The 24,650-nt window shown below is 40.9% G+C and overlaps 1 protein-coding gene and 1 long non-coding RNA gene across 2 annotated transcripts in view; one reads left to right on the top strand and one right to left on the bottom strand.

The window, feature by feature from the left end:
- The window catches only part of SEMA6D (semaphorin 6D), a 217,026-nt gene that overhangs the window by 89,876 nt on the left and 102,500 nt on the right, over positions 1-24,650 (bottom strand). The gene's annotated exons all lie outside the window — the stretch shown is intronic.
- On the top strand, positions 13,769-23,885 carry LOC109143437. The gene is made up of 3 exons (XR_002043613.3): positions 13,769-13,852; positions 19,633-19,803; positions 20,240-23,885. It is a non-coding gene; the product is annotated as an uncharacterized LOC109143437 (long non-coding RNA).

Genomic DNA, 24,650 nt, shown 5'->3' with positions numbered 1-24,650 from the left:
AGTTAGATGTAAGTACTAAAACATTTGGGGGTGTGTGGGGTTTGAAAAATATCAGGACGAAAGGGATGAAGTGTGCTGTCACCCCAAGGGGTGGAACAGAGCCAAAGAAAGGATCATCTGAGGTGAAACAGCAAGTAAAGCTCACTGACTGTGCCATTTATTTGCCTCATATATTCACTTGCAGTTACAGCCATCCATTCATACTTGGCATGTGTCCAAAGAAAAATTTGTGAATCTCACAGATTAATAATTAAACCCTTCCTTATTCAATCAATGCAGCCTAATTGCCAATAATATTTCACCGAAAAAAATCAAAACAAAATAACCACCTTCACCTACTACCTAAAAAAAAAAAAATCTAAACAAAAACCCAACCCCAACCCTTAAAAAATACCCAAAGCTCAGAAAAAGAAATCTTGACTATGACACATCCCTTAAAGGCCTATTAATTGGATGTTTCTCAAATGCCATGAAACAAATACTCTGAGACAAATGGAGTTCAGGAAAACAACAACTTCAAATATGTTTTTTTCTTACCGCAAAATCTCCTCTATTCAATCACCTCTGACAATTACTACCGAGTTTCAAAAATTATCTCAACTGCCTTGAAGTGTCATGGAGAGAGAAAAAAAATTGCATCTTAGGTAGCTGGATCTTGGATTGATGGAGAACCTAGAGAGGGACCCAGAGGGGTGGCTGAAGCGAGGACCACGTGAAGTGGGTGTGTGATATTTTCTCTGAAATATCCAGTTTAATATACAAAGCAGTGACCACAGAGGGAGGGGAAAAAAAAAAAAAAGCAGTTATATGTACAAAGAGTTATGTTTCTTTTAGTATTTACAGATGGAAAATTGGAATCTACAGACATTAAGGTCTAAACCCGATAATCCCACAGTTCAGAGCTGGAACATTTTCAAGGTTATCAGAGTTAACCACAAGCCAGTTTATCAACCACAGACTCAGCTCGTTTCTTGCTTAGTCCCAAACCATTATTTTAGCCACTGCCTGTGTAGTGCTGTAAAAACAACAGCAAGTTTGCTTTCAACTGCTAGAAACTTTGACACTTCTGTGGGAAATGGGTAGCCCTTTAAAAAAAAAGAATGGCATGAATAAATTTGCAACTAAGCTATGCTATCACAGAATCCAAACTTTTAAAATGATGTGACCAAAGGCTGAAAATAATGACTGAGAAAAAAAATTGTGAAGTTGCTATGGTAACTATTAACAATTCAGACAGGCTGTTGATATGAGATCTTATTAAATATGTCAAACCAAACATTTTATTTATAATTTAAAACCCCAACGTTGACACTGTACAGTTAAAAGAAATTAAAAAGATTAAAGATGTAACTTAATAAAGACTTGAAAGTTATGGCTGAGACAACACTTTCATTCTACCTTGTCACTGCACACATTCTAAAATACCTTCAAAAGTCCTTTTATGCTAAAATTTTCTATGCTTGGCCATAGCCTGGAGAAAGGCAGAAGCAAAACCATTTGCCTTCTTTTGAATTATCTTCTTTGGAATGGGGAGAGATGGGAACATCTTGATTTTTAGCCCCTGACTTAATCGCTCTGGTGTTTAAAGATCACATTGTGATTGTGCACTGTACACTGCTGCCCTTACTTGGAGTAAGTCACACTTGCTCCATTGTTCTTGCCTCAGTGAATCTAGCTAACTTCACAGAAAAAACAGCAGAAACTTTCTGAGAAATCCCAACTTTTTCAAGACTCCCGTTCTGCAAAGCACAGAAATCTTCACTGGCATTACTCATGTGATTGAAATTAGGCATGAGATTAATTCACAACACAATCTAATTCATTCTGTGGTGCAATTGCAATCCTTGCAAGAGCATTAGCACTTTCATGCTCTGCTACAGAAGCCAAGATTCCCCCTTGCTTGTGGCCATGCTGGACCCTCGGATTAGCTCAGCTGGTTACACGGAGTGCTAATGATGCCAAGGCTGTGGGCTTGATCCCTGCCTGGGCCATTCGCTGAAGAGCTGGACTTGATGATCCTTGTGGATCCCTTCCAACTCAGAATATTCTGTGTGTGAATGGGAAGAACTGTAGGCCCTGGAGCTTAACTGAGCACCTGTTGAAGGATCCCAGATTCCACACAGCCTGGCTCACAGATGGCCTCTCAGACCATGTACACCCACGTCCTCAGCTGCCAGCCTCGTAATCCTGACCCACCTTTGGGCACCTTTATGCCCAGAATGACACTTGGATCTTGGCTGTGAGAGTGGGTCCAAAGGGCTGTGGTGACCTACAAGTACCAGCCGACATTGGAGCCCATCTTGCGGCCAGCTCATCGTGTGGTGTGAGCAGTCAGACGTGCAGTGGTGGCTTCTTTGTGCCATGGTTATCAAAGACTAATTTTAGGGATAACTAAAGGTTCCAGAGGGTGCTGACATTTCCCTAAAGAGTGGGGTAAGAGCAAGAACAAGCGCTGTGCAGTTGGTTCAGCCACTGTGTGACCATGCAGTGAGGGGCCTGGGGAAAGGCACATTCCCAGGGAGGCAGAACCTGCCACCACTGCAGAACTTGGACATTTCTGCACTTGTCATGAAACAATGCTGAAATGGCACTGATCTATTCATAAAATTACTTCTTCCTGTGGAGAAATCCCGTAACATAGCGTGGACCCGCAGCTAACTCGTTGGATGATACTTACCTAAATATCAAGATATATCAGCTGTTTTTACCTTACAGTCCAAATAAATTATCTGTAATGCTATTGTCTTTATCTATGTGAACTGTATTCTTTTGAGCAAGATGCATTAGTAGAGAGTTTGGATTTCTGTTTAGTGGAATGTGCATTTTTCAAATGTCAAACTGTATTTGGCTTAAGCGTCAGAGTGGGCCTTATGTGACAGTGTTTCCACAGGCAAGGCTAGCTTCAGAGATTTCCAACTCCCCCTCTCCTGAACCACCATGCAGTCATGACCTTGGTGTTATAATTTCCACACTTTCAGAAATTCTGCACATACATCTGCTTGTGGTGTCACCCAGTAGATCTAGTTTTAAACAAAAAATGCACTGGAAAACCTCGCATGTGGAGACCTCTTCTAACCATCACAACATTTCAGCTCTCCTCCCAGAATAAAGTACATAAAAACTGGGTCCCAAAACCAACCTATTTTTTCCTCGATGGCCATTTTAAATATAGACATTAATTCCTTATCCAGGTAAAATTCAGCAATTGCATATTTCTGCAATGTTTCTGGTTACTGGTTACTGTATACATGTGCCAGGCTAACATATGCCTCTATCCATACAATTATTTGCAGGTGCTGTTAAATCTCTAGCAATCAAATAGCCTACATTTAATATTTCTAATTAGCTTATTTAGTAATCATGAAGGAAACACGGGAATACATTTAGTGGTGTCCTCTCAGATATCCTTAAAAATGAGGAATGTCACCAGGGGCTTGTCCTGATGTGGGTGTTTTTTCAGCCCAGTCAGGATGCATCATTTTAATGTGACTGTGATCATAGCCCCATTGTGCCTGCCAATCCCAATTAACAGAATCAGCCATCCTAGGGCAGAATTTATTGCTGCATGTGCAGCTTACTGGGGCCCGGAGCAGCAGCCTGGCAGTGTCCAGGCCTCTGCAAGGAGCCCTGCCTCTGGGAACAGCACACAGCTTTTCTCAGCTGTGAAATCTCTCTGTTGCAAGATATGTGCCTGTCATATACTTTTCCTTACGGCAGGCTGAATTATTTCCCTTTTCTGATGACTCCAATATCATCAGTGATATCAAGATAAACAGGAATACTCAGGAGATAGCTCTGCTGTTAATCCTGAAGTTCCCATTCAGCCTTGAAAACTAGGGCAGGTTTGCTTATCATTGAAAACATTTGGTTTGCACCAGCACAATGAGTTATTACATGTGAAAACGAAATGGCAACAGGCTTTTTTTACTCCAGACTGATGTGAATGCCCTGTTACATTTGTCAGCACGCAGCTGAGACATCCACGTTGCATCACACACGTACAACGTAATTCATCTGTGACGCTCCTCTGTGGCACAGCACCAGCTTTCTTCTGCCAGTGTCAAACAATCTTACTTTTGGTGAGCAGAGCAAGTAAGTCACTTTTATCATACAAGACCTTTTTTGGCAAAAAGATAGCACCAAGAATTTCAGCAGCAACAACCAAAAGGCTGTGCATAGTGCAAAAGGTATCTCGTATCTTTTTGTTTCTCCAGGGACTTTCCCTAGATTCTGTGGCAGACAGAGTGCAAAGAGATTGCTCACAGCTCTTTTGTTCCTTTCTCTCTTCTCACCAATTTTCGTTTAAAATAAAACACTTTTGCTGGAGGCAAAAAGGTATATTTTCTGGCTTCATGTCCTAGAATTTCTGTAAATTGTTCTTGCACATGTCTGCAGCTGACATACAAAATATGCAAACTCTTTTTCTGATTTATGCTTTATGCTCTGCATGAAGCCTGTATAATTGTGGGGGAAAAAAAAAAAAGACCAAGAAGTAGTTTTCCTTGAATTTCAGAAAGTAATGTACACTGAGAAAGATTCCACAGCTTCTTACTGCTACCCTCACCAGAACAGTTCATTTCCACTGTATATCTTGTAAAAAAGCCTGAAAGAAACCCCAGAACTTTTTTTACAGACATAGTTATGAATCTTAGCACTAGAGAAGGCTTCCTGTTCCTACCACTGCATTTGGTAATAGAGAAAAGTTAGGAAATAAGTTTAGGAAATTCATTAAAGGCCACTTTTCCAAATGGACTTGCAACCAAATTTTAACTACAAAACTCTGGGCCAAATTATCAAAAGAGCTCACCTCCCATTTGGCACAAGATTAAGGACAGACTTTCAAAGCATTTAACCACTTGAAGTTCTCAGTGTGACACCACTGGCCAGAGTTCCAAACTTTCCACTTACTTAAGGACCTAGAAGTGAGCTGAACTCCTTTGAAAACAGTTACTGGTTTTGGACATTTCAAAACTATATTGTATTGAATGCAATCCAGAGACTCCACTACTTGAAGTATTTCTAATTCCTTGATAAAACACAAATGTTTCCTTCAATTTCTCCATACACAGTTTTTTTGCATTCCTCAGAAGACTTCTGGATCTATAAGCAGAAAGTTTCCTTTCTCTTCAGAGTTCTTATTCAAAAGCTCAGATAAAAGGGCCCCTGCTGGTTTACTGATAACTCGAGTAACTTCCACCCTTTCTCTTCCAGATTCATAACCACCCTAAGATTAGGTCTCTTCACAAACAGTAAATTCCTTTATTTCCTCATAAAGACTTTGAAACACACTTCTGCTAGGAACCATTTTTATCACTAAAATTACACTCATTAGAAGTTAAAGACACTGAATGAAATAGAGCAATCTCAGATCAAAGTAGCCTGCTGTTAACTACATAAAAACAAATTAGAGCAACTAATGAGAAACAGGCTAAACACATCAAGGACCAAAATGATTAACTTACATTTAGCAATTATTTTGACAACTTACTAAAGCAAGACTGCGTAATACTGACCAGCTTTTTCTAAATTAAAGCTTATTATATTTACATGAAAAAAGAAATGATGGTTTGGTTATTTAGCAAGACTTTCCTTACCAGCAAAGAAAAAAGCAGCATTCTTATCAGAAATAAACTGACCATGACAAAACACGACTCTCTTTCTCTCCTTCTGCATATCAGTACAGTGATACTATTGATTCCATAATAACAGCCTGCAGTGTGATCACAAACCCAAATGCTGAGGGTTTGACTACATGCAGTATTAATGCATTTAAAATTAGCAAGACTGCACTATGCTTTCTATTTCGCCACGATTTATCTGTACTATTAGGGAGATTTTGGAAGTAAGCTTCTTTTATCTGCAAGTTTCTTTTCTTTTTTTTTCCCCTTCCTGATATGGTTTCAGTTATTAGAAAGGCAATGCAAGAGTAAGGGAAAGTTGCAAAGTACAGCAATACAACACCAGAATGAATTTCAATCAACAAGAAATGAGGATTGAGACACCTATAACAAAAGAGTTAAGGAATCACATAATTGTTCAGGTTGGAAAAGACCTTTAAGATCATAGAGTCCAACTGTTAACCCAGCATTGCCAAATCCACCACTAAACCGTGTCCCCAAGTGCCACATCTACAGGTCTTTTGTACACAGTGAGCAGTACACCATCCAAGCCACAAGCAGCCAGTTTCTCCCAAAGAATGTTCATTCTTCATCTTTGGCAGGAAAGATTAGGGTTAGCATGTTAATGCTATATGGAAAAAAAAGGTCTAAAGCCCCCAGACAATTCTATATATCCAAAGACAGACCTACAAGTATATTTAATGAAATCAAGTATAACATTTAAACACATTAGTGAGTTCCACACTAACTCTACTTTGTATTTTTAACAATAGAGTTTGATAGATACGACAGTGCTGAACAAACAATTCATACTCATCACTTGCTGCAGTATGAAGATGATTTGTATTCAGACTCAATTCTGTCTAGGATTTAACACACTCATGGAGCAAATAAAGATATCTTGTGAGTTATCTCATAATATGCAGGAAGAGGGATGGTAATATGTATCTGCTGTTGAATATCCACAGGCTGTCCAGGATGGCTGCATGTCCTGTGCAGCCTCTATCAATATATAATACAAAGCTATTTAATCTTGATATAAGAAATAAATTTCTTATATCAATCAATCATGGAAGCAACCTCCCCAGGACTGGTAGAGCTCCTGTCACTGGAGGTTTTTGAGACATGATTGGACAGGGTGCTAGAAAATCCTATTTAGGTGCCTTTGCCACAAAAGGTTGGACCAGATGATCTCCCAAGGTCCCCTCCAATGTGAGCTGTTCTGTGTCTCTCTATGATAATGATAACATTCTGCAGGTATCCACAGGAAGGTGCACAGGCTGCTGTCACAGAGCAGTGTCCCCACTCATGCTAGTCTTCCTCATCACCCTTCTCAAACCAACCCCTGTGCTATCACAACTATGCTCACTATCCTCTTACACATCTAGATAAATTCAGCGTTTCAAAGATTTTTTTTTCCATTGTAAAAGCTGAAGGTTTAGACTTCCAGAAAAAGCTTAGGTTCTGGAATACAGTTACAGGGAAAATTGGGAAAAAAAAAATCCAACACCCTAGCAGTTATGTGGCAATTGGCATGGAAAATTACCATAATCATCTTAGAAATGCCTGCAAATACTTCTCTGCTTCTTTTCCTCTAGGTGTGCAAAACTACTCTGTGCCTTATAATTCTGGGGTATCAATGAGACCTTTCAAAGAGCAACTAGAGCCTGAGAAAACACTTGAGGAAAAGACAGACATGTACAAACAATTACCCTTCAAGTAGGGAGTGGAGTGCATCCTGAACTTAACAGTGAAGTTGAGAATTGAAAAAATCCAGAGGGTATCTCAAAATGCTAGATGATTTGCCTGATCAGTGAGGTACAGCTCCAGCCTGTGGGCATGTCCTAGTGGATACTCATTTTACAGATCAGCTACCAGCAAGAGATGCTTACCTAAGGCTGATGAAGAGGGCTGTGTGTGATAGCACAGACAGCCAGCAGAATTAACTACATCAACTCTTCCATGGAGGTGGAGGTCGTGCTCCCCTTTCTCCCCGCTCCCAGCACTGGCAGCACAGAGGGGCACTGGGGGCTCTCTGCAGGCTCCCATGGCCCTGCTCCATCACTGGCTGCCCCGGGGCAGTGGTTCAGGGCACTTTACAGATTAACGCAAGCGATGCTTTAGAAAAGTGCCAGTAGCTGCCAGCAGCTCACCAGGTCTGGCCAGGGCTGGGACTGGTACAGGCACCCTGGACAAGCTGGAAGGGCTCCTTCCCTGCAGCCTGTGACAGTGTGCCCAAAGGCACCAGCGATCTCCCACTGGCCAGGACCTCGCTCCCGCTGCCATTTGAGCTGCTGCACAGACGAGGATGTTACCACAGCGCTGACGTGGAAGTCACACATCCCCTTCCTGCAGCCAGCATCTGGGGGATGCTATCTACCTCAAGAGAGCAGATTTCTGGATACATCATTTTGTATTTCCTCTGGTTTGTATTGTATTTTTGGGCCCCTGGCCCAGACTGTGTCTTGAAGAGACCTCAGGCCAAATTCTGTTTTCAGCTACAATGCAGCTGTTCTGAAGGAATTGCTCTGACTTTCACTGCATTGCTCTGGATTAGCACTGTAGTAATAGAGGGTAGAATCTGGATCATTGCATTCTTTCCCTGCCATCCAGAAAAAGCAGGTTAACAGATTTGCATCACAGTGCATCAGATGAGGAGTTCTGAAGAAGCACAGAAAACGAGTCCTGACAGATAAAAAAAAGAACTTCCAAACCCAGGTAGCTCAATTCAAATGACAAAATCTGCTTTTCTGACTTTTCCTGGTTTCATTTGTCAACATCATTTAATTTTACATATATTTTAAAAAATAAAAATTTAGAAGAATGCAAATGTTTTTAAGCAGTCTGGGGAAACTTTAATCACATTCAACTAAAATGCTCACTCAATTCTCAGATCTAGTTTGAACTCTTATTTTTGTTCTTCTGCAAGATTCATGTGAAAAGCAACTATAGCCTGGGGTTTTGAAGTTGAAAGATTATAATTTGGCCTTCTGGCATGTATCTTTGTCAGTTTTTTAATCTCTATATGCTGTCTTTCAGCTTTAGAGAGAGACCAATTGATGTTCCCTGAAGCATGTATATTCTTTCAACACCATAAAAGAAGACAGCCATTATCATTTTCAATCTAAAAGTTTTATTCTCTTTATTTTCAAATTAATTTGGTTTACTACTTCAATTGGCTATGTCAGGTTCAAAAAACAAGAATTAATGTAATCTGATTGCTACAGCTATCTATAGGCTGTTTGTCATACAGCCTGATATCCGAATGGGATACAAATATACTCAGCAAAACCAGACACCTCAAATGGCTTAAGAGATAAAACCCTTTAAATAAGCTTGAGACAGATCTGAATTTATTTAAATGTCTGATTCTAAATGTACTTATGCCTGGTAGTAATGTTTACCATCTGCCTGATTCTGTCTGATGAGGTAATTGTAAATCTATAAATAGCTTAACATATGCTGCACATATTCTGGCCTTAAATATAACAGCCTTTGTGTAAAACAACTGGAAATAATAAGAAGGAATATTAGCTTGGGCATTATTCAGGGTAAGATGAGAAAGAAGTATAAAGGGATTTCACTGTGTATTATTTGTATGTTCTCCTGCAAAGGCCTGGTAAACCCAAAGCACTGTTTATGGGCCCAGTTGTAAGGAGCTGTCAGTACTTTCTGTGCTCCATACCTACCAAAATAGGCATTTGAAATGTAGTAAAGCAGCTACAGTCAGTGTACTGGATACTGTAAACCAACATGAGAACTACATTCATGTAAGATGAACAAATAGTTTTGACTTTTCTTTCACATGGTAGAAAATGGGAAAATGATGTACAGGCATAGCAAGCATTAAAGCTTATCTTGAAAGAATTGCTTTACAGCCAGATTAGGGGATTCTTGACACTACTGCACCTACAGCCATTGTAGGAGCAGTCAAAGTGCTCTTTCATAATTACAACTAAGAATACCATTAAAGCCAATTATCTACTGAAAGAGTTGTAATTGCTCATGTGCACTCACCTAGAATGAAACCACAGGAAAGGAACAATGTGCTCTAAAATCACACAGCTTTTGAAACCACGCTTACTGGCTTTTTTACATGGTGGTGAGACCATGAAATGTAACAACAGAAGGCCTATGGCTGGGTAACTGGGTGATGCTCTCTTCTGGATCACACTTCTTAGAAAAATTATTTTGTTAAGAGAGACCATATTTTCTCTTGCATGATTCATGCTCCAGAATCAAGACTGCACTGCAGATTTCAATGAATTAGCCTGGGAAATATGGCATTATCCTGCTTATTCAAGCAGTCATTTCAGCTGCTTACAATGGCACCCTAGTGCAGGTGGGCAGGAAAATGATACACTACCAAATTAGAAATAAAACAGTGAGTCACTCTGCAAACCTCCTCCCAGTGGCATGGTCAGTCTCTGTCTTGTCTGTAGTGTTGATACACAGCTTAAAAAAGGGCCTAAATATGTGAATGGATTCAGCTGCCCACACCAAACAAATGAAATTCTTAATGTGGAAAGCTAAGGGCAGGGCTATTCTAAGGTTTCTTACTGACACTGGGTTCATTGAACAGGATGTTGGCTGTAGTGCTGTGAACAGTGTGTCACATGTGTAAAGAGGCAGTTATTGTATTTGTTGCACCATTAATTTGTCCCTGATGTTTATATGGGCTTTTAATTTAATTCACTGAAAAGTTTTGCTCCGTTTGTATTTAATGAGGGCTCTTCCCGAGCATCTGTTTCTTGACCTTCAAAGTCCTCACCTGGCCCAGGATTCTCCCCAGGTTATTCTGTATCAGCATGAAACTTTTGGAAAGTAGGTGAGAAAAAATGAACCAATTTCCAGCTGAGTGCAACTATGCCCAGCCAGACATCTCCATACCACATCAGTGGCTGGGCTTCAATCAGGCAGGACCGAGAAGCTGAACAGAAGAAGGAATTCTCTGAGAAAGCTCATCTCCCCTAGAACTACCATTATTTTGAGAGTGCTTGCAGATACTATGGAAACCTTTGCTCTGCTTCCCAATGCCCTGTGAGGCTGGACACCAGGTAACCTTGGGTCAGAAGGTGCCCAGATCTGCCTGTGACATCTCACAGCGCATCCCGGCCCTCCCAAGGAGCTCGCTGTCGATCTGCACGCTCACCCTGCCAGAACACAGCAGCTCCAACCAGCGGGGCACAGGCAGCCCCACAGAGGAGCAGGAGCCACCACAGAGAACAGGACAAACGAGAAGAGCAGCAGGAGGCAGAGAAAGCACTGCAGATGAGGAGAAAATTAATGACAAATAAGCGGCAGAAGTGATTTTAATGGGAGGGCAAAGCAAAACATTGAGTGAACCAAGGGAAAACTTCAGAGCACTACTACTTATTATTTTTTAAAATATTTAAATAAAAGCATTATCACAATACCAATTAGTGCACTTAATTATTTGTTCTGCAGTCGTAAGACAAAAATACACGGATTAAAAAGTGGCAGATACTTACAAAATGGTTTCAGAAATGCACTAAGGGTATTCCTGGCATCCTCTGCATCTCCAGTTACGTGGAGGTGTGAGCTATGCATTGTCTGCCTTGGGAAGTGGGTGGAGGGCGGTGGGAGGTGAAATAAGGAGGCAGGGTCAGGTGCTCCTTCAGCAGTAAAGGAATAATTCAGTTTATAGATCACAGAATTCATGTCAACTGAGCTCAGATTGTCATTCTACTTTCAATAAAATAGATTTTATGCAACTGTTTCTTTTTTCTGGACTCCTACAGGTAAAAGTTCTAGATAGCCACCTAAATTATGTGACCCTCCTCATCATTTCCTGTAATTTTTTTACTACTTCATGATAGGGTCAAAGACACTTTCTTTTACGTAAACAATTTCAGTCATTTTACCAAATTTGCAATTGTGAACAGATTATGGCCTTCATTTCTTTTGTATCCACTTGTTATGTAGCAATTTCTAAAACAAAGGCAGAAGGGAGCTCATATCAAAGCAGACTGTGCTTCCTGCCCCTCTAAAGTAGTGACATATGCTAGAAAGAAAGTGATGAGGTCCAAGAAAATAAACAGACAGAACATGTGGAAAACAAAATACCAAACTGTCCTAATTCAGTTGTATATCTCTACTGGCTTCTCTGTGATTTACCCGTATCTTCAAGAAAACAAAAAATACTAATTTCTTAAATAGCTGCAGTGTCAGGAGAAACCCACTCTGAGTAGGATGCTTTAAAGATACATAATTAAAAGCCTTTATGATATTCATGCTATGTTCAGATTGGGTGGCCACCACCCAAGACACAGTCTCAAAGAAGTCATGATAAAATTGAACTGGCATCTTTCCTCTCCCACTTTTTCACTTTAACCTCTCAGTAAAGTCAAAACTTGCTGGGTCAGACACAGTGTTGACGGATGCAATATCCAGGTAGATCTAAAGGATTTTTTGCCACATTGCCAAGCCCTGATCTGAAGATATGCTCCTGGAAAATCCATTCAGTTTAAATCACCGTTGGTCCAGTGAAATCAATGGGATTACCTCAAAACTGGCCCAGCGTAACTATAACATGGACTCTGGCTGGAAATGCCAGCATGTCTTGACTGTATATTCCAAATGAGTAGACCTGATGCACTAGGGTGAGGGAGAAGGTAGAGGATGGAGTTGCAGGGTGCACAGCAACTCCCGAGGCCAGGAAAACATGAAATGGAATATTACTTTATTTTATCATAACTTGCCATTGCCTAAATGCCTACACAGCAAACATCTGCTTCTGTCCTTAGTTTATCTGTCCCTGGGTAATTATTAAGACAGCTGTGGTTACTGTGCTGATCTAAGGTACTGGGCAAACATTTTGAAACATTTAGCATTGCTTCATTTATGGCAGAAGGGAAGCCAAAATGACTTCTCTCGCTGTTCTCCACTATCAGTGTAACTATATGTGCTGGAACAGCCCAGGGCCAGGAAAATTAGATAACTGTTTTACAGAACAATGACTTAGTGTCAAAGCCCAAAAGTGGGTGTTGTTCCACCTTTCCTTTTTTTAATGGCACCATGAAATTAAAGGTATTTAAAAACAAGACCATAAATAATGAAAAATACTTGTCACTCTCTTTATATGTCACACACATTCCCACTACATATTTCCTTGTGCAGTGACTCCATTTCTCCTTCAATTATCTTTTGAAGCCTTCTTCTCTAACCCTTCTCTGATACAGATAAATTTCACTCCATCTTTAAGGGCAATGTGAGCTTGTAGACAAAAACCAGGATTTGTAACACAGAATCCTCAGGGCTACCTCCTGAACTTCCTTACAGCAGGAAGGGGTTGCAAGAGCACACAAATCCATCCTTGAGGGAGGCACAGGAGGAAGCAGAAAGTGTTATGTGCAGTGATGCAAGGAAGCAGAAAAGTGTTACATTTCTGTATCAGTAGCTAAATCACACTGCACCATGGATCAACTGTTGCCAGTTATGGCACTCTATTTCAGCAACAGAGATAAGGATTTCAAATTACTACTACCAAAAACCAGATTGTTCATAATAACTGGTACACAAAAGATGAAATAAAATCAAGAATCTGTCATTGAGTTTAGAAGGAATAATCTGGCACATGCACTAGCTTGCCTTTTCAATAGTTTGGGTGGAATTTAATAGAAAATTGTAGATTTTCCCCTTGCCATTTACCTGAATCTATCCTGAGAGCTGTTTAAGGTCAAAGAAAAAATTTGACTATAATAAATATTAAGAAGATCATCACATTTAATTAACTTCTAAAGTACTTCAGTCAGGCCTCTAACTGAACAACACTTTCCTTTTGAAGGAATATGGCAAATATCACCAGAGCTGAGTTTTGTTGCGTGGTTAAATTACAGATCCCATAATTCAAATATATCTCATAGAAACAGTGCCACGGCCTTTTGGTTGTCATGATACACAGAGATGAACAAAAGATCAAGGACAGACTACAGGCTCTGGAAATGGAGTTGCATGGGTCATGGAGAAACTCGGATGCAAACCAGCAGGACAGACACTGTACTTGGAGGGGGCAGGAACAGACCTGCATTAAGGATTTCAGCAGCTACAGGGGCTGGACAATCTAAAATGTCCTTCCTTAGAACAGCACATGCATCAGCTGCTGGCATAATCAATAACCAGCCAGGGCAGAAATTTCTCTGCACACAGACTGCCGTAGGAATGGTGAATGGCATTTGGTAGTCACATAAACCTGCTGGAAGAACAGATTCAAGGTATGCCATTTCATGTTTGGTATATTCTTTATAATGAGTAGGTGGATTCAAAGTTTTAATCCTGCTAGCAGGTGACCTTTTCAAAATTCTGTGTTTTTACTGCCTATCAATTTTGTTTCTTTCTTCCAGGCTCCTGAGATTGTAATCAAAGATGAATAGGAATTGCCAGAGAATTACTGAATACTGAAAAAGCCAAAGCCTTAAAGATGGCTTTCACACAGTGTATGCCCTAATGCAGCCATGATATCTGATTTTTAATAGATCAGGTGCAAATATGCACATTAGCAAACTAAACAATGTAGTAATATCCCCAGAGAATAGGTTTCATCGATTAAATCATAAATATAGTATCTTATTATGCTTTTGGGGAAGCAGAAATATGAAAAGCAATGCATGCATTTTTGAATTATAAGAGGAGGGAATATTGGCAAATCTTTCAACAGCTGTTTATCATGAAAAAGAAGTTACAGTTACCATTCCCCAGCCATGCACTCTGAAAAACTAAAAACTGTACATTAATAAATTATAACAATGATGCATGAAGCTAATATAAAACTTTTGAAGGCGGTTTCTTAGTCCAGAGGGAGTTGTCAAATTTGCTATTTGTGACTTTAATGTTACTTGGAATTTCTTCTAGGGCACTTAAAACTCCTTTTGTGGCTCTTCATCAGCAGTTTCACAGACAGCAAAGGCCTTGACAATATACATTTTCACTTTCTGCATGGCTGACGGACTTCATATGCTATATCCAATTTAAGGGTAGAGCAGTAGATTACATTGCTAGAATATAGAGAGCCACTGCCATTGAGACTGAATCATTGCTGTTTATAGTAATTCTTACTATTTGGTTTTTGACAGCCCTTTGTGACTGGAATAAAAGATGATGCTGAGATTATTGTCAAGCTACTGTAATAGCTAGTAGTGCATGAAGTCTGCAGCAGATGGATGTGAACTTATGAGCTCTCAGATTCTCAACAGCCTTTCAAATGAGCAGTGTTCTCTTTGGCCACGTGTAAAGCGACTGGCTTTGACAAACCCTTATTTCAGAAGATGAAATATTATTTCAGCCAGCTTTCTTGGTTCTATTGGAAATGTTTCATAGGGCTTAATTTGAGAGGTAGTTTAGAATTGAAGAAAACAAATTGACTTTCAGTTGCATGAGGTAAACTGTGTTACAGGTACATACAAGCTGAACAACAACAAAGTGACTTGACACAGTCTGAACGCTTCCACACGTGCCCCCCAGCCATTTCCATTACGATACACAATTGCTAGGTATCTTCCTTTGGCTAAAGTCGTAATTTTCCTCATGAATCCCACTAATTCACAGACCTTTAATCTGAAAAATAAGAGGCAATAGTAAAAATTTGTTTGGCATATGCTACCTCAGAAGGATTCCCTTAAAACACAAACAACTGCTATTGACTTGGATGCTGTTTTAGGTGCTGTCAAGAACATGGATAGGCAGCAACCAGCTTGTATTGCTGCAGGAATGTCTTACACCTGATTTGTCTCACTAAAGACCCCTTAAAGAAGCACATTTCTCTCAGGTCACCAGTTTACTGATTCCTTCTGCAGTGCAAACCGAGTGTCCTTCAAGCACAGCCAGCTGTTCATGCCAAAATGGGGCAACACAAGCCCACTGGAGTGAGCTGAGCTTCAGCAGTTCTCTGGACCCAACCAGTGCACAGCAACAGCCCCAAAGTCAAATGATAAATGTTCCAAGGGCTGGTTTAAAACTTCATCAGATTACTTCTTTTGTCAATATTTATTATCTTTGTATTAGGATCCATTACTCCTGCAAACCTCTTGCTCTGTTTTGCATACCATGATTCTTTCTTTATAATCTAGCATTACAGTTTGATCTTTTATTACATTGCTGCTGCTCAAGATTCTATAGTTAAAGTTGTGTCAGCACTTTTACTACAAATCCCATTTAAGAGGGCTTTATAACACAGCTATAAAGATGTACTACAGAATGAAAGGTGGTGTACGAAGTCTCAGCATGGGGCATTGTCTTTTTTTTATCACTTTTTAATAAACAAATTAGACTTGCTATTTTAAGCCTTTATGAGTGTAAAGCAATTCCAGTTTGTAGGTTATTGCCTAAATAACGTGGCAATCAACCATTATTAAAAAAAAAGTAAAATGAAACAACTTATAAGTACTATGATTAAAACTGATTATGGAAAAAGTGGAACTTCGCAACAGTAAAGGCAGGCTTAAATATATATTTCCTTATGCAAGTGAGCTGTACACTGAGATTGTGCTGAGCTTTACAAACCCACTTTCCCCAAGGCAATGGGGGAATCCAGCTTGGGGTGCAAAGTGTGAACCTGGAACGAATTCCCCAGGAATTTCTTGTGCCGTGTTTGTGTTGCACGGACACTGGTGCCCAGCGAGAGAACCCAGGGTAATGCATTCTTCTCTGCTCAAATGTCATTGGAGCTGGCTTCCTGAAAAAAGGTTTCCAAGTGCTGTCAAAGGGCAGGTTGCTCATGCTCCTCATGGATGTTGTGTGTTTTAATAAAATCATGCTGACGAGGGTCAATGAAGGCTCGAGAGTGCCTGTTTTGGGCTGTAGTTTCCCCTCATTACTTGCCCTTCTACACATAACTCAGTAGTGAGAACACTGTCGATCTGTTGTTCCTGCTTAGTCACATACAGCACTATGTTTTGAGGCTCTCTGCAAAACCCCACCATGGCTCAGAAGGTGCTACCTGGTTGAGCAGCTTTCCTTGATCAGCTGCTTCAAGACCCTGGGGTTTGAGGAACAGTCTCACAGCTTCTCATCGGTGACTCAACCCCCAGAATGAGGGCCCAGTAGCCAACTCAGGACCCACAGGCCTAGAATAACATGGAATATGGAGTCCAGAGGGACTGCCAAAGAAAGCTGGTCATACTGTTTGCAGTACTTGAACCAGCTTGGATTCCATCTTCCTGGAATTCTGTGTTGCACCCTGGAGACATCCTTAGATACACACATTTCCCTAGACAGACTGGGTGATAGACCAACAGTGCCCCTCTAAGTCACTGCATCTGTGAGTTCACTCATGGCCCTGGATTTGGCTGTGGTGTGAGGAGGCTGGGAGAGCGGTTTCAAAGTATGCTGACTATAAAGGGCATTCAAATAAAAAAGGAGCACTGGCTGTGTGCGTGGATGGCTGTTATCTCCAAATACTCCATAGTAAAACTCCAAAGCATCTCACGGTGTCTCTATGCTGGGACCAGATGTAAAGGCAGAGCTGCACCTGTGAATGTCCTGGATGAGACAATTCCAATACCAAGGGGGAACTGCACCAGCACAAACTGCAGCCCAGGCTGCTCATACCTTCCAAAGGCTTCGGGTGCTCCTCAGCTGCACTATGTGCTGCCAGAGTCTTGGCTATTAGCACTGTTACAAGTGAGGCAACAGATGTGCTACTGCCTGCAGTGCAGGGAGCTCTGAAGTCCAGGTTCCGGTGGCTTTTACTGAATCATGGATCTGAAGTCATTTTAAAACATTAATATCTTGCACTCAGTGAAAATGGGGCTGTCTTGGATTCTGATCATGCAGGCTCTACACAGATAACTTCACACATGGGACTTCTCAGAGCTGCCTAAATTACAGTATGTTATTACAAACTCCAGTGAAGGCTGGCACAGAAATCAGGAATGATTTTTAAGAACAGACCACAAATTCCAAAGGAATAACTACAGGCAATGAGGGGAAAAAATTAAAAATCAGGTTTTACAATGGCGCTAGCCACATATTAACAGAAGATCTCTTGTTGTCCTTCTCATAATTACTGTGTATTAAAAAGAATTCATATACTACAACTATGCCTTTAGAGGAGATGAAACTTCAATTGTCCGCACACAAAATAGCTGTGATGTATTTAAATAACCTTTTAACAGATGAATATTAAATATATTTTCCAGTATACCTGGGAAGGAATCACTAAATAGTAATCCTTTCCTAAATATTTAAAACACCAATACACTGCTTAGGCTAACAATGTATTTCTACCAATTTAAATGGCTCTGTAATAATTTAAAACAACCTTAAGTACCGAACGTAGAACTGCACAATCACCTCCCAGTGACCCTGGGTTTTTCCTCTTTTGCAAGGAAGGTTGCTGGCAGCAAGGTTGTTACACGAACTGACAAAACCAAGTGGAGACAGCGAGCTGTGCTTATTTAAGTCTCTATTCTTCCATGCCACTCAGCTTCAGTCCTGGGTCTGGCAAAACATCATCAGTATTCTCTGCCTCTTTTAACTAAAGGAAGCAAATCAAGAACCAGACAGGCTAATGGGAACTGAACCTCATTTCTTGGCCTCTCGCTCAACCTGGGCAGCCAAACGGAAAGCAGCCACTTCTGCAGGCCCCGCGCTCCCCTTGCCAGCTGGGAAGGCGAGCAGCTCCCCGCTCCCGGCTCCGCGGCAGGCAGCACGCAGACTGCTCTCCCGGCTGTGCGCGCCGCGAGCCAGCTGGGAATCTGACTGCTTCTCCAGGTCTCCTGACCACTTGCCAAACTGAGTCTGCAGGGCTCCTTTTCCACTTGCCCCAGCCAGTTAGGAGGTGATCTATAGTGCTATTATCACGGCTAGCTAAACAGGCCAAAAATCTCCACGCAAAAATGAAATTTTGGTAAGGTTCCACAAGAAGGGGGACCAAAAGAGGAATTTCATAAGGAAAGGGTATCCTCTGCACCCTTTCTGAGTTCCCTGTGAGTTGAGTCACATTTAGGGGCTGTATTTCCAACCCTTTTCCTGTTAGCACTTAATCTAAGGCATATTCAACTAGAAATACCAGAGACATGTTAGAGGTAGGAAACTGAAAAAGCAACAGCTACTGACTAGAGCTGGCTGAAACATTTTCAACAAAACCTGAAACCCCATGAAACCCACCTCGTTTCATATTTCACTGCAACTTGAAACTCAAACCAGATTTGTTGAAAGGTTCTCTGAGGATTATGGTTCCAGTCACAACTGGCCAACCCATTTATAGTACACAACTTTTTTAGTCAAATTGGGGGCCAGTACAGCTGGGCTCAGTTTCACAATTCTGAGACCTAAAGGAGAAGGGCAGCTTGTCCTGCACACTGTCCTGAGTGGCCTTGCCAGACTCTGAGCCCCGGGAACAGCCCCACCTCCCTCACACAGACATGCAATGGCAAGACAGGGCATATCCCCTCTTTTCCATTTCCTTATGGGATAACCAGACAGTTAAAAGACCCTCCGAGATCAAGAGCCAGGGAATGGACAGGTACAAGGAAAGAAGCATCCTTCTTCCCCATCGGCAGAGCACAGGTTGCTCCTGCCATACACAGGCCACAGCAGCCTGGTCTTGGGCCCATTTCTCTTCTTGCAGTTCGTCCAAGATTAGGCTACTGCAATCACCTGAATTAGCTGCTGCATTGAGTTACTTGACAGATGCTTTGCATAAACAACTTCTGCCTCTGAACTCTTACAGACAGTTCTCTGTTGTCATTCATGCTCTGTCTGCTTCAGACAGCCAGCACAAATCAGGCCATTTCTGGTCAGTGAGTCACTGGTCATAATCTTTACTGTTTTAATTTTCCCCTGCTCACACACACATAGGTGCTAGTAAACAAAAAAACCCACTCATCCAACCTCAAGTACACCCACAAGCCTCAAGTGCCCCAAATGGTCACAAAGAGCAAATACGCAATCATCCTGTCTGTACACAGATCATTTCACCAGCTTTAGTGGCGTGGATATTTAAAACTACCTTTTCCTTTTCCCTTCTTTCTTCTCTCCCTCTGTGCTTTTCCAGGTCTAGTTTGAGTTTTGTTGTGAAGCACTGGATTCATTCATACATCAAAGGGAAATTGAAGGCATCAGAGCCCACATAGACAGAAAACAAAGGCACTGTTTACAAGGCGGAAACTTGCTGAGAGAAGCAGCTGAGTTCTGCAACGCTCACCCACTGACTGCCCCCTTGGAGGTACATCAAACACCATTACTTGCTCCATACAGTCAAACATTTTTCTTTCAAAGACTCCTAATATAATGGATTATTTGTATTACTGTAGTAATGGAAAGTCTCAGCCCTGACCAGTGCCCTGCATGGAATACCTCTCCCTTCACTAAGTTTTGCTGGATGAGAAATAGTCCAGCTCTGTAGGCACAGAGGTCCCTGTGGGCTAATCTAGATGAAATTAGGCTGGAAGGAGCTACTTCCTGCCATAGTATCTCAAAACTAGGCATCCAGGTTAAGGATTAACCTTCCCTGGTTCAGGGTTTGTACTGAGTCCAGAAAAAAAAAGGACTTTTTATCCCAATGATTTCCTGCCATATTTATTATACACTTATTATTTGACCATATTTTTGAGGTCCCATCTTCTATTTCTCATTTAATAAATGTTTTGCTTTTTGAGCAGGGTCAGAAGAGACTCTGGCATGGGAAGGCACAGGCAAGCTGGCTGTTTCACACACAGAACTGCACTTTCCAAGCCAAGCGTGGAAAGCCATGGCATATTCAAAAGCCATCTTCTCTCCATCTGGCAGAGCAGGAGCTCAGTATCCTTCCTATCTTGTACTTTCACCAGCCACCAGCCTTTTTCCTTTAGCTGAGAATTATTAATTATTGTTAGAGTTTTGCTTTTGTGTGTTTGTTTTTGAAATGTTTTTGCTTGCATGCCAGGCTGCATACAACACACCCAGTATTCTGGAAATACAGCTGAGTCAACCAGCCTAGTGCTTCCCTTTGCTACACTAACCTCGTTCTTCATAGCTGACATAAAAAAGAGGGGATAAGTATTTTAAACGACACTCATCTCACAGCCTCCATACAGTATTAATATTTTTTCTTCATTCTGGATAAATGTTTTGGCAATTAAGTGAAAAAACACACGAAAATCATAACCTTGTTCCACAACTACAGAGTGCCTTGGACTGCAGAAGTGCAGAGGACTTCCAGTCCTTCAGTCCTTTGCAAAACTTGGAAGAGCCCCTTGTGAGTCAGAAATTCTGGTTAGTAAGGCCAGGTTAGTATCAATAATAACAAAAAGCCCAGCTGATCACCACTCAGAGGAAGCAAACTCAAAGAACTGTAAGGATTTTGTTTGTACTATCAGTGCCATAAATGAGAACAAAGTGGAGGGCACATAGCTGCTTGTTCTGGAGAGCCTTTAGAAATCTGTTGCTAGTGTTTATTACACCAGATATATAATAATGCCTTTCCTATTAGGCTCGATTTTCTCCACACTTGGAAACACAAAACAGAGTGTTTAAACTCAAATAAATAGTTCCCTTTTAAAATGTGGGGGCAATAATTCGGATTACCGGATAATTGCTTTATTCTAAGAAACGCATATTTAAGTCCAGTCCACAGAATATAATTCCTAAGAAATATGTTGGACAACAGCACAAACCACGCCTGGGGCTGGTGACTGTTCACACTGAGAAGGGCATGGCTTGCCTGTGCCTTCTTTGGGAGAGCTGATTACTGTTTGCAGTGATGGGGATGTTGTGCTGGCTTCATTGTGCTAGGTCAGTGAGCAAGAAGATTTGAGGCTTATTCAGAGTTTTCACTTTCACTGGAAGCAAGATGCTACAAACAGTTATGAGGAGCAAATACAACAAATGATGAAGAGGAATAAATGTTATTTCTAGAAAAAACTGTAAGCTAACAAAATAGCTTTTTCACAGTTTAATGATTCTAAAATAATCTGAAAGGTTTTAACAAAAATCGCCACCTTTGATCACAGAACCCCTGCTGTCCCTGTATGTGACTTCTCCTGGTATCACAGCAGACATTTCTTTAAGGAGATATTCAGAGAAGAAGAGCATTTCACATGTTCATTAAACTAAGGCACTTGAAAAGCTATGGAGTGAAAAGAGATGCATGTGAAGATGATGCACTGCAAGCTAGAACAACTGGTGTAAGGAGAAGAGCAAGGGGGCAACCCAGCATTTTCAACTCTCTTGCTTCGTGAATTAGGTTCTGTAGCTGGGAGGGAGAACCCAAGCAGAGCTTGACTTACCCTCACTAAGAGACTGCTGCTGGACACAAAGGGGAGCAGCAGGCTGCTGGAGCAGTTGCACCCTGGGCCAGCACCTCAACAGCTGGATGTGCAGCTCCACTTCAGAGATAGACACACTCAGAGAAAGCAAAAAGAGGAAACTGGTTTTTGTTTCATCAGGAAAAAGTAATTGATATTGTGGGATTGTTAAGGGAAAGCTGAAGAAATCAAATCCTACCACATCAATATTCCTGTGGATGTCTAAAAAAAGCTTCCAAAAGCTTCAGGCCTACTTCACTCTATCCCATGTTACAATCCCAAGAGCCTGACAATTAAGAAGCCTCTTTTCATTCCTCAGCAATAGAACTGTTCCTGGCCAGAGTGCCACGGGAAGAGCAGGAACAGAAGTGTGGCTCTGTGGAACCTTTGCCCCTCTGTGGCAGAGGACAGGGTAGGGGCACGTGTTCCCTCTTCTATCCAAAACATGGATGCAAACTCTCGTTCTCTCTTTTCAAATGTACACCCAAATCTTGCTCCATATGCATACCTAAAGCTACATAGGTAATCTCAGGTAGGTATTATAAGTATTTTTTGCTAATCATGGATGATATTCAAAATTCTCGTTGCATCAGGAGTTCGACTTCCTGCAATCATTTCTTCTGTGATCTTTTACAGACTTTTACATTAAACCCCATGCTTTCTGTAACACTTGAAATAAATCCCATGTGAATCTGTTTTTCTTAAGATCAAGTTACTGCTTTCTATTAGGTAAAGAAAATGAAAAAATATCAAATTGTTTGAATCTCCTCAGTGAATACAGCATATACTGAGAAAATATGAAGTCATACATTGACTCTCCTCCCAAATTCTATTACTTGGCTAAAAAATCTGGCAATAAATATCTCAGTTATCCTATATATAAATACATAAAATCCATGTTTAACAAAGTTGCATTTATAACACTTACCATGGCTAATAAACATTTCAATTATTGATATCAGCTGAAAAATTCCTGAGGCTGAGCATAAACAAAAGAAGTAAGTATCTGCCTCATGGTTAATGCTTTTATTCAAGTGTGGAGGTAAAGCTATAGATCCAAGAGATGGAAAAAGCAATTTGCTATTCTCACTCATATTTAGAACCCTGTTAGTAGATTTGTGGAAAAAAAAAGTCATATACTTCAAAAAAACTGGCCATGAATTAATGTGTATAGATTTTATTGCATTTTCCAGCTCTCTCTATTTGTATTCTTTATTCTTTCTAATAGTCTAAAAACCCTCTAGAATTATAGTTTTCTCCCTACAGATGCTGTCTTATTCTATTAAACAAACATCGATCCCTTGCTTTTTCCCTTCTTTGTTCCCCCCCCCCGTTTAGTTTCAAATGGATGTCAAATTATCTCAGATATTTTGTGTTTAACATCAACAACTTCATTTCACATGGGTCTAATATGGAGTCCATAATAATAATCATTACACTGCTGTATATTACAAAAGGCTTAATTTTTTTCATTGCATAATGTTTCCTTTCCTATTGATTTTGTGCTAGACTTGAGAAGCACAGCTTGCTGTCCATCATGGGCAGCCCTGCAGGGAGCTCCAACTGGCTCAGTGGGAAGTATCAGGGAGGAGGGAGAGCTGATGATCTGCTCCTCAGGACTATACCCAGCACACATAACCCTTCCCTGTGTACAGACCTGCTGGGCTGTTAAGAACATTAGCAGAGAGCAGACAAACATGTACTGATGGCTCTGCTAGCCTGACCAAAGGTACTGTCACCAACAGATAGGGGCACACGAAACTTCCAGCTGTTCCAGAGGGTCTGGAGCATACTGGGTTCATGCAGCACGGTTCACTTTCTTTGGCCATCGTGCTTGTGTTCTGTGTTTGGCAAAGAGCTTGTGCTGAAACTCAGTAAGAACAGCAGGAGCTGGCCCCAGCCAGGAGTGTGTGAGTCTTCCCAAATCCACCAGCACCAGCACTGGGACAGCTGTGTGGGACATATCTACCCAGATTAGGAATCAATAGAAAAACTGATGTGGGGTGTCCCCAGATACACATGTTCTAACAGCTGAGGTTGTACTGAAACATCTTTTCTTATATGAGAATCAGATCAGGGCAACTGAGTCTTCATATGAAATAAATGTATCATGTTCCTGGGCTTTTGTTATTTTTATGATATTATGCCAGGTATGATGATCTCCATGAAGAGAGAGTGCACAGGTTGCTGAAAGCCTAGTTAGACAAAAATTCCAGGATTAGCACCCGCCCCATAGAAGTTCTCCTCCTCTTTTAATTTTATTTTCACTAGAAAGGAATTTCTATATGACTGAAATCTTTTGCATTACATTTTTCCTAGTCAGAGAGGACAAGTTTAGTTCACTATTGTCTTGGTCACAGATGTGCTGGTGTAACAGGATGGAATGACTGGAGAATCAGACCTCAGAATGTTTCCTTTCCACTCCTTTTTCTGCACGATTATTTTGAACTTATTTTGTGACAAGACAAAGACAACAATGCCCCTGGATTCACACTGACAAAACTCCACTGACTTCAGCAGTTAATGCTCGTTTAGTTGTTATTAAGTGCCCCGAGGGTGATATAAAGTCCACACCTAACATCTGAAACACATTCCAAGATCAACAATAGCAGTCACCAGATAATTCTCTTCTCTACTGAAGGTCGCTCTAAACTTTAAATGCTTCTCTTCACCTCATGTTACACACATTACAAATGACTGTTAAGCTCTTATAAGCTTAAATCCATATACTCCAACTTTGTACCCAGAAGACAATTTACAGATTATAAAAGGCAGATACCTCTTTTGC

This window comes from Corvus cornix, chromosome 10 (genome assembly GCF_000738735.6).
Source record: "Corvus cornix cornix isolate S_Up_H32 chromosome 10, ASM73873v5, whole genome shotgun sequence".
NCBI lineage: Eukaryota > Metazoa > Chordata > Aves > Passeriformes > Corvidae > Corvus > Corvus cornix.
Note: the sequence above shows the minus strand (reverse complement) of the source record. Positions and strands in the feature narration are given on the sequence as shown.